The sequence below is a fragment of the Kogia breviceps genome, chromosome 8, assembly GCF_026419965.1.
Source record: "Kogia breviceps isolate mKogBre1 chromosome 8, mKogBre1 haplotype 1, whole genome shotgun sequence".
Taxonomy (NCBI): Eukaryota; Metazoa; Chordata; class Mammalia; order Artiodactyla; family Physeteridae; genus Kogia; species Kogia breviceps.
Window position 1 is genome coordinate 91,198,587 of NC_081317.1, and position 14,438 is coordinate 91,213,024.

Sequence of the window (14,438 nt, forward strand, 5' to 3'; positions counted from 1 at the left end):
CCAAGTCCCAGGGGCTCATTTTGTTGTACACAAAGTGATAGAAATGAGAGTTTTGGATTTGGTCTTCTTTTTGGAGACAATATAGAGAAGATACAGGCAAAATCAGATGGGAAGTGAGATGAGGGCAACCAGTGGTGTCTAAAATTGCCTCTCTAAATTTTGGAGGGTGGGAAAGCTACCTATGGCAGCTGTAAAGTCAGAGAGGCTCTGAGAGGGAGGGTGAGGTGTGTCTCTTTCTTGGGCTCTATTGCAAACACCAAAACATCCATCAGGTGAGATAAAAACAAAGTGAGCCACAGGTATGTTCCTGGAACGTTGTTGCTATTTCCCCTTAATTCTAAATGGTGTTTGCTGAACTGAGAGAAGGAAGGGAGGGCAGGACAGAGATTCAACTCAACCAACAGCTTTGGTTCTATCAGCTTTTTACAGGTGTTTTGGTGTTTGTGTCCAATGTAGTGGCTCTCTCCAAACGAATGGTCTCCCCAATTGTGAATAAAAATGCACGAAGGGCTTTAGATGAAGGTTTCACACTTGAAATATTTCCTCCTTTCTCAGCCCAGGATAAGCTGGCAACAAATCCATCTTCCTTCCTCATCCTTGGGCCTCACACCTGGGCATGCCCTTTCGATGATAACCTCTCTTGGGAAGTATCTGGATGGGCACAGAATGCTTGCCAGTTTGCTGCCTACTGGCCAGCAGTTCTTGATCCCCCTACTATCCGCCTTGCCTACCCCTGAAAGCCCCCTGAGCAGATCATTAAGGACCTCTTGACAGCCCTTGGGGATGGGAAGTGTGCCTGCCTTTCCTGAAAGAGTGACCCAGATGCTCCTGGCCCCCACTCCTGTCTTCCAAGGATGAGCTTGAGCTTTTGCTGAGGGAGAATGCCTTCCACCTGAGTCTTATCCATTCTGAAAATTCTGCTTTATGGCCTCACGACATATGCCTTCATCTAAGGAAACTTTTAACAGGGGTTCATAGCAGGGCTTCAGTCTACTGAAACCTGCTCTGAAATCATGTGCCAAATTGTGTATCTATCTGTTGCTTTCACATATTCTGACTCCCTTTCCCACAAAATGGTAAGAACCATTGTGTTTAAACAGTAGCCAATTTGTGTCATCTCTGATATCCCTTAATTCCCCTGAAATCCAATTATATCCAGGGCATGGGAATTAATTCTTGAACTCCCTGGGCCTTGGACCATTCCCAAAGAAAATAACAACAACTTCCTAGCCTGTCCTTGCTATGTCAACTACCCAAGGACTTCTGAGAACCTCCTGATATGTCTTAGCCAAAAATCTACCTGCCAGAATGGACACTTCACCCAAGAACATATCTGAAGGGACAATAAACACATGAAAAGATGCTCAATATCATTAGTTATGGGGAAATGCAAATTAAAATCTCAATGTGATATCTTTACAGATGAACTGGAATCGCTAAAATTTAAAAGTCTGACAATTCCAAGTATTGGCGAGGACTTGGAACAACTGGAATTCTCATACATTGCAGGAAGGTAGAAGAAGGGGAGCCCAAAATGATGTAGTCACTTTGGAAAATAATTTGACAGTTTCTTGTAAAATCAGACATACACTTTATCCTACAGCTAGCAATTCTATTCGTAAGTCTTTATGCAAGAAAAGCACGTGACCACACAAAGACCTGCATGTGATTGGTATAGCAGTTTTATTCATAACAGCCCCAAACTGGAAACAACACAAAGGTATATCAAATGTGAATGGATAAACACATTATGACATATCTATACAGCAACAGAAAAGAACAGACTACTGATATATGTTCACAACCTGGTGATTCTCCAAAGCATTATGCCAAGGGAAAGAAGACAGACACAAAAGACTACAAACTGTATGATTCCATTTATATGACATTGTAGAAAAGGCAAAGATATAGTGACATAGATCAGTGGCTGCCAGGGGCTGGAGGTAGGAGGAGGAAATTAACTGTAAAGGGGCACAAGGAATTTTTGTGGAATGGTGAACTTGTTCGATATCTTGATTGTGGTGGTGGTCACATGTCTGAATACATTTGTCAAAATTCATCAAACTGTACATTTAAAATATGTATTATATGTAAATTATTCACCAATACAGCTGACTTTAAAAAAAAAACTAGCTACAGAGCATCATTTTTCTTTATATATAGGACAGTCCAAACATGGAACTCCTTTTTGCAAGGATAAAGGATCTCGGACTTGGGGTCAACGCATATCATTTTATGATTTATTTTACATATTGGACTCTGGAGTTTATCCTAATTTCCTACTCCAACTGGCACTCTTTTAATTGGGAGCTGCTTTTTACATCTTTCCCATCTAAATGTGGAGCCAGAGGATGTTATGAGCACTGCAGAGTCCAAACTGTGTCTGGTTGTATTTTAGGTCTATTAAATCCACTGCAGTGTTTGGAGCAGACTGGAGGGGAGAGAAGGAAGAGATCTGAAATAGACTGAAATACAGCAGTGGGGATGGAAAGAAGTGCCAGGGAGAGATACTTAAGCAGACTTTGTCAGGGACTAGATAAGGGGTATAAAAGAGAGCAAGCAGTGTTCAGAGAAGACTTTGAACAGTTTCCCATTGCTTTTGAGAAAAAGCCCGAACTGAGCATGGACTATTAGGCCTTCCATAATCTACTTCCAGTCTCCCTCTTCATTGCCCACTGCCTCTTTTCACTGAATCAGAAGCTCTGCAAGCACAAAATTCTGTTACTTAACAGCAGCTGTTCAGTACATACTGGTTGTATATACATATATACAAATGTCTATTCACCTACTGATGGACACTTGTGTTGTTTTCAATTTTTGGCTATTACAAGCAAAGCTGTTTTGAATATTCTTGTCCAGGTCATTGTGTGGACATATGCTTTCATTTCCCTTAGGTAAACCATGGCAATAGAATTGCTGGGTCATATGGTAGGTGTAGTACATCCATACAATGGAATACTACTCAGCAATGAAAAGACAAACTATTGGTGCACACAGCAACATGGATGAATCTCAACATGCTTCTGCTGAGTGAAAGAAGTTGCATACCCTCCCAGGCCCAGCAAAAAGACAGCCCGTATTGTATGATTCCATTCATATAAAATTCTAGCAACAGCAGACTAATCTATAGCAACAGAAAGCAAACCAGCAGTTGGGAGGGCAAGGGACAGTGAAGCACATAGGGTAAGGATTATAAAGGTGCATGGGGAAGCTTTTTTGGGGTGATGGATATGTTCATTATTTTTATGGAAGTGATAGTTTCACAACTGTATACATACATCAAAACGTCATACAGGGGCTTCCCTGGTGGCGCAGTGGTTGAGAGTCCGCCTGCCGATGCAGGAGACACGGGTTCGTGCCCCGGTCCGGAAAGATCCCACGTGCTGCGGAGCGGCTGGGCCCGTGAGCCATGGCTGCTGAGCCTGCGCGTCCGGAGCCTGTGCCCCGCAACGGGAGAGGCCACAACAGTGAGAGGCCCGCGTACCGCAAAAAAAAAAAAAAAAATCATACTGTACATTTTAAATATGTGCAGTTTATCGTATGTCAATTATACTTTAATAAAGCTGTGAAAAATACTGTGAATAAATAGCAGGCCCTCTGTAAATGCATATAGAATGAATGTAGAGAAGTGTTCATTGTTGGTTTAAGGGATACAAACCAATATGCCCAATAAATACTGGTAGAATTAATGTACAGAAGAAATATGTGAATAAATAGTAGGTGCTCAATAATTTTATAAGGAATGAGTGAATGAATGAATGTATTTGACAAATGTTTATGTCAGCCTATCATGTGCCTGGGACTATCCTAGGCTCTGGGAATAGATTGGGGAACAAAACAAAGATCCCTGAGCTCACAGAGCTTTAATTTGAGGAGGACAGTAAACAATGAAAAGATAAGTAAAACACATATAGTGTGCTAGACAGGTGCCAAGGAGAGAGAAAGCTGAGAAGGGGGACAGGGAATGTCAGGGAAGGAGACTGACATTTTTGAGATTGTGGCCACCCTCCTCCCAAGGGTGACGCTTGAGAACAGACCTAAAGGAAATGAGCGGACCAGGTGGGTATCTAGGAGAATAAAAAGTAACGGCCCCAGAATTGAAGAAAAGAATAAGCAAGAACTGAATGAAACTTCTGACAAGTGAAACGCAATAGCAGGAGCGCCTAAGTGCTAATAAAGACGGCTGCGGCCCGGATCCTCCCGGCCCGCCGATCCTTGCGTTGTCCACGAGGAGGCGCTCCTGCTCGTGCCCCGCAGTCGCCTTCCGCCGTCGGCCAGTGCATGGGCACGCGCAGAAACCGCTAGGCGGCGTCGGTTTCCCTTCCCACGCGCGGACGCCGGCGTTGGCCGACGCCGCCGGGGTGCCCGTGCGCGCGCAGAGCCGAGGCCGGTCTGCCCTTGGGGCGGGGCGGAGCGGGGCGGGGCCGAGTAGGGCGGGGCGGGGGCTTGAGGTGATTCTTGAGCCGCGGCGGTTGCTTCAGCTGTGCTGGGAAACCGAAAGTGGGCGGTGGCCGCGGCTGTAGCCCTGGCGGAGACGGCGGTGGGAGCCGGGCCCAGAGGCGCGGGGACGGGCCGCGGGCCTGCAGAAGGAGGTGAGCGCAGGTCCCGCTGGCTGCGGGAACGACAGGTGCCAGGCGAGGTCGGACGAGGTTTCGGGCGGGCGCGGCGCACCTGGGTGACTAAGCGGGACAGTGGCCCGAGCGGGACTCGAACGGACCCAGGGCCTCTTCCCAGCAGCCGCAGAGGATACCCTGGTCCCCACCCCGGAAAGCGGGCTGGGCGCCAGGGGAGTTGGGGTTCCAGAGCGTTGTGTTTTAAATCTCTGATGTGACCGTCGGGGGTTCACCTGGGAGCTGGACGGACCCCTGCCGCCTGGGAAACTCAGTGCAGTGGGGGCAGTGCAGCAGGGGGGAGGGCGGGTGTGTGGACAGGGGTGGGAGGTGCTGACCAGGAAGTGGTTCCCGGTACCGGCGGGCGGGCGCCAGCTGCCCGAGCGGAGCAAGGGATATCCGAGCCCCCCGGCTGTTTGAACTCCCACACCGTGAGCTTTTAAGTTCTTCTCTTTACAGACCCGCCCCTGCAGGCCGCTGGAGCAGTGCAGGACACAGATACTATCCGTTTCTCTCAAACCATGCTCACCTGAGCCCCGGGTGGATACAGAGCTCCAAGTTAGGAGGGAAATATGAATCCATGAGTGAGTTATCTTAACTTTCACCGTGTTCCCCAATAGGGTCAGGTTCTCAGCCTCAATTTAATGGGAGGGGGCTTGGAGCCGGCACAACTGTTCTGCCCCGATCCCCTTGAGTGAGTAGGTACAATACATTTCCATACATAACCAAGGGCACCACTCACTCCCAAACAATTACAAAGAACCGGAAAGGGAAATAGCTGTATTAGAAAAAGTCTTGGCCCCAAAGGATTATGAAAGCCACTCTACAAAACAAAAACACCACTGACCTGTGTCATCCCTCCATCCCTGTCCTCCACGCCCCCCCCCCGCCCCTTTCGTGCAGGTGGAAAAACTGCAGAAAAGTGCCCTGCCTAGTGTTATACAACAACTTAAAGACAGAGGTGGAACTTAGACGCAAGTCCCGGCCGCTTTGATGTATAGGTGTTGCATACTGCAAATAGCGTGGGCTTTGCCAATTTGGGTTGGAATCTGGGCTTCTCCACTTGCACATTGTGTGATCTTGAACAAATTACATACTTTCGTTGACCCTGGTTTTCTGTTTATCAGTTGGAAATATTTAACTTACTCAGCAAGGCTTTTGTGAGATTACTAATTCCTTTGGCTCATAATAATAGTCGAGAAGTGTTAACTCTCTTCCTTCCACCAAACTTCCCGTATTTTACATAATTGGGTTTCAGTTTCTTGGATGCAGGGACACATCTTTAAGTGCTCTATATAATATAAATTGGCACATGGTGGAGATTTTTGCAGTTCCATTCAACTGATATTCATGGAGCATCAGTTACATGCACAGGACCGTGCCGGGGGTAGGGAATTGCTCTGGGGCCAGCTGGTTTAGAACCCACGTCTCCTGTGCCCCAGTCCAGGGCCCTTTGCCAGCCCACAGCCCCCCTCTTTGGTAGTTAAACACAGTGAACTCTGAAGCAGCAGTTGGTGGTTCCTTCGGATTTCAGTCCCTGCAGATTGGAAATGAAATGTAATCCCTGCTAATGCCCTTTTAAGTGAACTGGCTGAACATGGCTGAATGAACTATTGTATTTTGTACCAAGAGATTTAAACTCTTTGAAGAACCTCTCAGAAGTTCTCTGTGCAATATAATCTAGCTGGAGACCTAATATGAACGTAAAGGAAAAATATTTTATAATCCAACTCTAAGTGCCTACTCTGTGTTTGATCAAGTGCTATTTCTAAGAACTGAGATTTGACGTAGAGTGAGTGCTTTGCCTCTGGGCACTTTCGGGGTCAACACAGAAATACAGAAAGGACAGACGTTCCTTGGTGCTTGGAGTGAAATCTAATTACATATTTATGTGAATTGGTTTTTCTTTATGCAAAACCGACTTTCTCCTCCCTCTGTTCCCACCCTTATGCTTTCGAAAGCTTCATTCTTTTCAATATTTCCTCATTGGGCCAATTTTTTTAAAATGTTGTATTTCAAACAAGCTAAAAGTATTGATAATGTGTCATTTTGAGCTGAAGATGTGTGTGAGGATATATGGCAGTTAGAGCTTCTGATCGGCACAAGATACTCAGTGTGACCCCAAAGCAAACTCGATATTTTAGCAATGCAGCTTTGTCAGGAGGAAGCAAATCCATGATTTCCGTTAGATCTTTGTACCCCCATTTCAGCACTTGAAGGACTCCAGGGAAAGTTGAGAACCATGGATCTTGCCCATCCTCCTTATCTTCCATATGAAAAAAGCGACCTGAAGTGACTTGCTCAAAGGGTCATAGCTAATGAGAAGCAGAACTGGGATTAAGACCCAAAGTCCTAACTAAGCCACTTAGGATCTCAGAGCTTTCTCCATTATGTAGATTTATGGAAAGCCTTTATTTATTCATACTATATAATTAGTAATGCATGTATAATTTGGAGGTTGAAATTGCAATAATTAAAAAAAGAAAACTGCTGTCTAATGATACCCTGAGGGAGTATATCACCACCTGAGGGCATTAATTAATACCTTTCTTTTTTTTTTAAACAGGATTTTAAAAAATTAATAAATTTTATTTTTGGCTGCATGCGGGCTTTCTCTAGTTGTGGTGCGCGGGGGCTACTCTTTGTTGTGGTGCACGGGCTTCTCATTGCAGTGTCTTCTCTTGTTGCGGAACACGGGCTCTAGGCACGCAGGCTTCAGTAGTTGTGGCACTTGGGCTCAGTAGTGGCTCACAGGCTCTAGAGCACAGGCTCAGCAGTTGTGGCGCTCCGGCTTAGTTACTCCGCAGCCTTTGGGATCTTCCCAGACCAGGGATCAAACCCATTTCCCCTGCATTGGCAGGCGGATTCTTAACCACTGCGCCACCAGGGAAGTCCCAACTATCTTTTAAAAAAGAGTTGGTGAAGGAGTAATTAAGGTGGTAATAAATAGACTATAATTGGAAATAAAAGATAGCATGTTAAACTGTTGCAAGATGAGAAATCACCTTGGAAGAGTCTTAGACAAAAACCTTCTCTCTCTTAGGCTCAGTTTATTGATTTGTAATAAGGGGTTTGGGATAGACTAGATGATGCCTAAAATCTGTTCAGCACAGACATTCTGAATTTTAAGGGCCTGGCTTGTTGCTAAAATTGTGTCTTCATGGAAGAAGGTAGTCATTTACCAGAAGTATGTGCCCTAAGGAAATACTGAAAATTGAGTAGCTGACTAAAGAAGGTAAGAGATTGCTTGGTGATTTCAGTTTACCCTAATGATTCTTCAGATTTATTTGTGGGTTTAGTGCCACTCTTCAAGTCAAATTTATGACACACAAAAAGATGCAATGAGGAAAATGAGCCAAATAGTACAGTTGGAAATAGTTGAGAAAAGAGGAACTGAGAGGAGAGAGCATATACGGGAGTGAGACCAGCTTGGCTAAAGGTCTTTGGGCAGCAGGACTGAGGAAACTGCAGCTACAGGAAGCAGATGGCATGCAAACGATTGAGCCAGGGAGGATCAACTAATGGTAAAGGCAGGTATCCAGAGGACACCAAAACCTGCTTCTTCAGAATAAGACTCCCGGGACCCTTTTTAGGTGTATTAGAGAGAAAAGTTGTGAATTTACAAATACAGTTTTGAAAGTGAGAATTATTTTAGGCTATTTACATTGTTTAAACCTTGCTTTCCTAAAGGTTGTCATTACTTTCCCCTACTCCTTGCCCCACTTCTTGCACAGTGTTAGTGTTTCTGGGTACTCAAGGTTAAATTGTATATATAGCAAAATAGAAAAGGAACAGTATAAAAGGATTGAATTTTTGCAGCAGCTGGCAAGTATTTTGGATTTGGGTGCCACACCCTTAAATCAGAATGTGGCAATCCCCATTTCCTGCCACTTTAAGGGCTAATCACTAAATATGCCCCAGGGTTGTTCTCCGTATTCCCCAAGTCAAATTTACTTTCTGAAGCCAACTCTGTACATTTGGAGCAGCTATCTGAAAGGATGCCCCATTTTGGGGAGCCAGAAGACCTGGGTTCTTGTTGTGGGTCTGGCCATAAAAATATGTGAGGCCTGGAATAATTACCCTGGACCTCAGTTTCCTCATTTTTAAACTAAACAGTTTGGAGGAGATGGTGTGAAGGTGTCTACTAGCATTCTGCTCTTCTCTCTTGGCTCCCTACTCTGAGGTCGGGCCCACTGTCCTGTCCTGTGCTGTTTTACAATGTCCAGTGACATTGTGGGACATGGCGGTTAAGAGGCTTTTGCCTACTAGTTAAGTGAGAAACCTTGGAGGAGATCTGGTGGCTTTCTTACTAAGCTTGCCAGGTCAAGTATGTTAATGAGGCAAGTAAGAAAACCTGGGAAAACGCTAATATTTCAAATTTGATGCTGTACTAAAAACTTCTCCAGTACACCAATGTCTGTATTATTGCACTCTTAGCCGTGTAATGCAGGTATTCATAGGTAGTTTGCCATCCATACCATGTTTCTAGGAAAATGTAACTACCGAATGTCAAGTATTGTGGTAAGCACATATAACTATTTTTGACACTTGTCATTCAGAAAGAGAGGCAAGGAAAGGAGGAGAAAAAGAGAGAGGAAGGACATGAAAGTCAAATGCAATCTGTTGTGATCCTTGTGGCCAGTTTTCTTCCTCCTTGACTGGGGTCTTTGCTTGCTGACGTTGGTCAGTTTTTGAGATTAAAATACTCTGATTAAATAATTCCCCAGACTCACCTCCACTTTACTCTGCTCAAGCAGAGGATTCTTATTCAGCTCAAGCATACTCTTTATTATCTAGGGAAACCCTTAAGAATTTTAACCTGAATTTAAAGAGATGACCAGCCTTATTTCTCCCAACCTCACATAACTTACGGTCACCAGGGCCTACATAACATTCTCAAAATAAAAGTACGAATTTGAATCCTCTTCAACTCTAAATTGTATTTATCACAACACTTTTAGAGAGTAGAAATAAGTAGGAAAGTTGAAAGATCAAAATGGCAACTTAAGAAATTTGGGAGCCACACATCATCAAAAAATCTACAAACAATAAATGCTGGAGAGGGTGTGGAGACAAGGGAACCCTCCTGCACTGTTGATGGGAATGTAAATTGATACAGCCACTATGGAGAACAGTATGGAGGTTCCTTAAAAAAAATAAAAATAGAACTACCATACGACCCAGCAATCCCACTACTGGGCACATACCCTGAGAAAACCATAATTCAAAAAGAGTCATGTACCACAAGGTTCATTGCAGCTCTATTTACAATAGCCAGGACATGGAAGCAACCTAAGTGTCCATCGACAGACGAATGGATAAAGAAGATGTGGCACATATATACAATGGAATATTAGTCAGCCATAAAAAGAAACAAAATTGAGTTATTTGTAGTGAGGTGGATGGACCTAGAGTCTGTCATAATGAGTGAAATAGGTCAGAAAGAGAAAAACAAATGCCATATGCTAAGCCATATATAATGGAATCTAAAAAAAAACGTTCTGATGAACCTAGGGGCAGGACAGGAATAAAGACACAGCCATAGAGAATGGACTTGAGGACGCGGGGAGGGGGAAGGGTAAGCTGGGACGAAGTGAGAAAGTAGCATGGACATATATACACTACCAAATGTAAGATAGATAGCTAGTGGGAAAGCAGCTGCATGGCACAGGGAGATGAGCTCTGGTGCTTTTTGACCACCTGGAGGGGTGGGATAGAGAGGGTGGGAGGGAGAGGATATGGGGTTATACATATGCATATAGCTGATTCGCTTTGTTATACAGCAGAAACTAACACAACACTGTAAAGCAATTATACTCCATTAATAAAGATGTTAAAAAAAAAGAGATTTGGAAGCCACTTTGGAGGAGTTGCCATTGAGGCACTTCACTAATAGTTGAAATTCCCATGATGAGCTTCCTTTTGTGCTTCTAGTGGATGACATCTAAGATAATAAACTTGATTTTTATAGTTAGAAGAAAGTATTCTTATATGCATACTGTTTCCAAAAGTTCTTGAGTATAATTGCCATCTTCAGAAAACCTCAAAAAATGCCATGATTGGGCTTCCCTGGTGGCTCAGTGGTTAAGAATCCGCCTGCCAATGCAGGGGACACGGGTTCGAGCCCTGGTCCAGGAAGATCCCACATGCCGCGGAGCAACTAAGGCTGTGTGCCGCAGCTACTGAGCCTGCGCTCTAGAGCCCGTGAGCCACAACTACTGAGCCCACGCGCCACAACTTCTGAAGCCTGTGCACCTAAAGCCTGTGCTCCGCAACAAGAGAAGCCACCACAATGAGAAGCCCATGCACGGCAACGAAGAGTAGCCCCCACTCGCCGCAACTAGAGAAAGCCCATGTGCAGCAACGAAGACCCAATGCAGCCAAAGATAAAATAAATTTATAAAAATGCCATGATAACTAAGGAATTAACAAAATTTAGAGCATTCTATAGCAATATAGTAGATTAGAAAATAATAAGATTTTTAAGCTTTAGTTGTAACGTTCTTTTTGTTCAGTGCCTGAAGTGATATTGCTAATGTTGGAATCACAAACTGGACTGGAAGAAATTGACAAACATGAGAATAAGACATACATCTAAACAAGATGTACAACCACATTTACCCTTCCAGGTTTTACTGCACTTATCTGTTTCTCACCATCTTTGAGATCCTCAGTCCTATAGTCCGGGGACTGCCCTTCCCTCCAAAAAGTTGTATACACATAGAGAATTATAATATTCCATGAAAATAGCATACTTAAAAAAGGGGAGGGAGAGGGATGCTTAATTCAGATTGTAGCCATGTGGTCAAGCATTGCTTCCCAGTCTCCTCAAGTATCAGGTTCTTTTAATTTTTAAAAAAACTTTGTGCAACTTCACACATGAGTAGTTGTACTTGTAATATCCGTTGGTTGATAAAATATATAACTACCAAAAGCTGTTGTAAATTCAATATCGTGTTTGTGACTCTCAACAGTATCTGCACACTGTTTGCAAAACAGGAATACATGTAAGTATGAGACACTTACCAGTGTTCAAGCAGTGCTTGCTTACACATCGGAGTGTGTGGACTTTTTGCGGTAACGCTATGGCCCAGACCTGAGCCTGCTCATTGAGAACTCTGGCTCAGAGTGGAAAGGCCCAGAAATAAACTGTGTGATGGATCTCAATCACAGCTTGGTGACATAATTGGCTGTCTCAGTCAGTTTACAACAATCATTAAAATTTGCAAATAATTTTTAATAACTTAAATTTAAGATTATTCCTTTAACTGCTCACATGCACTATACTATTATTTTAGTGAGTAGGAGAGAAAAGGAGTGGTGTTAGTTTTATGGAGAATTTCTCATTCTTGCACTCAGTATGTATTGAGCTCTTGTTGTGGGCTGGGCACTAGGGATTCAGCAGTGAACAAAACCCACCTAAATCCCTGCTTTCGTGGAGCTTACATTCAAGTCAGGGAGACAGACAGTAAAATAAAGAAGAATATTGGATGGCATAAGTGCTATGGAGTAAAATAAGGCAGGGGAAGGGGAAGGGGAGTACTGGGCAGCTGGCATAACAGTTCTGGTTTTGAATAGGGTGACCAGGGAAGGCTGTACTGAGGAGGTGACATTTGAGCAAATACCTGAAGGAGGTGAGGCAATGAGCTGTGTCGACCTTGGGGCAGAGGGTCTGGCAAGTGCAGAAAGAAAAGCAGTGTGGAGTGGAGTGGAGTGAGTGAGTGAGTGAGAGAAAAGAGGAGGAGGAGTTGAGGTCAGAGAAGTGGGGTGGGTGCAGACTGGGTAGGACCCTTTTGGCCCCTCTGAAGACTTTGGCCTTTAGTCTGAGTAAGACAGGAAGCCCTTGGAGGGTTTTGAGCAGAGGAATGATGTGATGGGATTTATGATTTGAAAGGATCACTCTGGTTGTGATGTGAAGAGTAGATTATTGGTGAAGTGGAAGCAGAGAGACCAGCATGGAGGCAGTTGCCTCAATCCAGGCAACAAATGTTGTTGGCGTGGACTAGGGTGATCACCATGCAGGTGGTGAGGAGTGGGGGGACCGTGAACTGAGCCTGTCCATCTTCATGTGTCACTCGGTGGTGGGGGGATTGGGCGGTGGAGAACCACTAAGGCCAAACCCCTTCATCTTACAGATAAGAAGGCTGGGGAGAAGGGATTTGTCCCAGGAATAGTGGTATTGAACTTGGGGAGCACAAGCAGGAAGAGGAGGTGTGTGCACAGCCTTCTGCAATCCCCCATTTCTCCCCCAGATAAGGTCAGAATCAATGTATCATCTACCAGTCATCAGTAGCTTTACTCTTGAAAGAAATATTAAACTTCCTTGGTGGTAACAGTGGATTTTAACTATGATAATATGTGCATTAAAGAGAGTGAAACTAGGAGGTTATGTGTGTGGCAGGAGCCTCTCTCAGGTCAGGTTGGGAAGTGTAACTTAGAAAAATTAGTCTAACAGTTGCCAAAAATCGAAGATAGGCAAACATGAGGTTAGGGAGGGTGAGAAAAGTGAAAAATAAGGATGAGCACTTGTGTGCCACACAGATTAGCACTGTTTTTTTTATTTATTTAACATTATCATCAGTTGCTCACTGTAAATACATACCTTCTATCTGCATGAAGCCTACCTGATAGTCTTGGGGCAGGAGGATAGGATAATCAGGATAGAGGCCATAAGACTGCTGTATCTTGGCAGAGTCTAGGTCCCCAAAGAAGAAGACACATTCAAAGAGGGTGGGATTAAGGAAGCAAGCACTGGACAAAGCCTTACAGCTTTTACTATATTCTGTGGCAATTAGACAAGCTGTATATGTGGGTGTATGACCTTCTCCCTCCCCAAAATGTGTTAAGTGCTGTGTTTGGGAGATCCCTGATGACAGCTGTTTCATAACAGAAATAAGGAAGATAGAGGGGAACATTTCAGAGAAAGTGGCCTGAAATTGCTCTCGTTAGGATGGAGGGAGCAGGAGTCTTTCATATAGGGCGACCTGTAGAACAAGCCTCTGGTTAGCTTCTAAGATGGGGTTAGAACTGTCATTTCAAGCCAGTATCATATTGGAGTTCTGTTATATTTTAGTCATAGGATTTCCATTATTGAGTAGAATGCATTTATTAGAGATTTTTCCCCCATAAATTAGTGGTTGCTTTCTACCCCCCTAAGTAGCTGGGGAAAAGTAGACCACAGTGGGAAGTTAACAATGGAACAGATGCTCTTTCCAAAAGGAAGGGAAGGAGGAGGCAGTAGAGAAGGGGATGGGTATGTCCTTCATACTGAAACTGTGGCAGGGGAATTTAAAGTTGTTCTGACTAGGGAGGAGCCAGATATGCTAAATGGTCTAGTTTGATCCTAGTACACTGCTCACACCCAAGAGGGTATATTCCCACATGGGCACTGACCACCTGACTTTATACCTACACATAATGTGTATATAATTCATAGTCAGGGCCCACTTAGATATGCAGGTATACAAAGAGGCAAAGGGGCAAAGGCCAGTTTTACTCAGAGGAGCTCTAGATGAGTAGGTGGGAGGGATTGGGTTTGAAGGAAAAAAGAGAGTAGATAGATAGGTAGGAAATGTGGAGGTCAAAGAGAGAAAGTTGAGAAGGCTTGACACTAGGAAATTAGCAAGTGATCCTTTAGTTTCTCCTCTTGCAAATTAAAACTTGGCCAGCCCGCTTGCTTTGTCGTGTTTCTTACTTGAAGAAATAACTGTATGCTAAAAGTTCAATGATCTTTGAATCATGAACCATTGTAAATCAAAGCATTTCTCTTGTAATCAGGAGTTTACTATATAAGAGCCAAAGTTCATACTTCAGATTTAACATCTGGCA

At 44.0% G+C, this 14,438-nt stretch overlaps 1 protein-coding gene across 2 annotated transcripts in view; it reads left to right on the plus strand.

Annotated features, from left to right (window-relative positions):
- The first annotated feature begins 4,364 nt into the window (after positions 1-4,364).
- The window catches only part of TDRD7 (tudor domain containing 7), a 90,709-nt gene continuing 80,635 nt past the window's right edge, over positions 4,365-14,438 (plus strand). Inside the window, exon 1 of one of the 2 annotated variants that reach the window (XM_067039743.1) lies at positions 4,365-4,592. The gene's annotated coding sequence lies outside the window, so the exon portion shown is untranslated. The remainder of the gene's footprint in view (positions 4,593-14,438) is intronic. The other variant, XM_067039744.1, reaches the window with a different exon arrangement.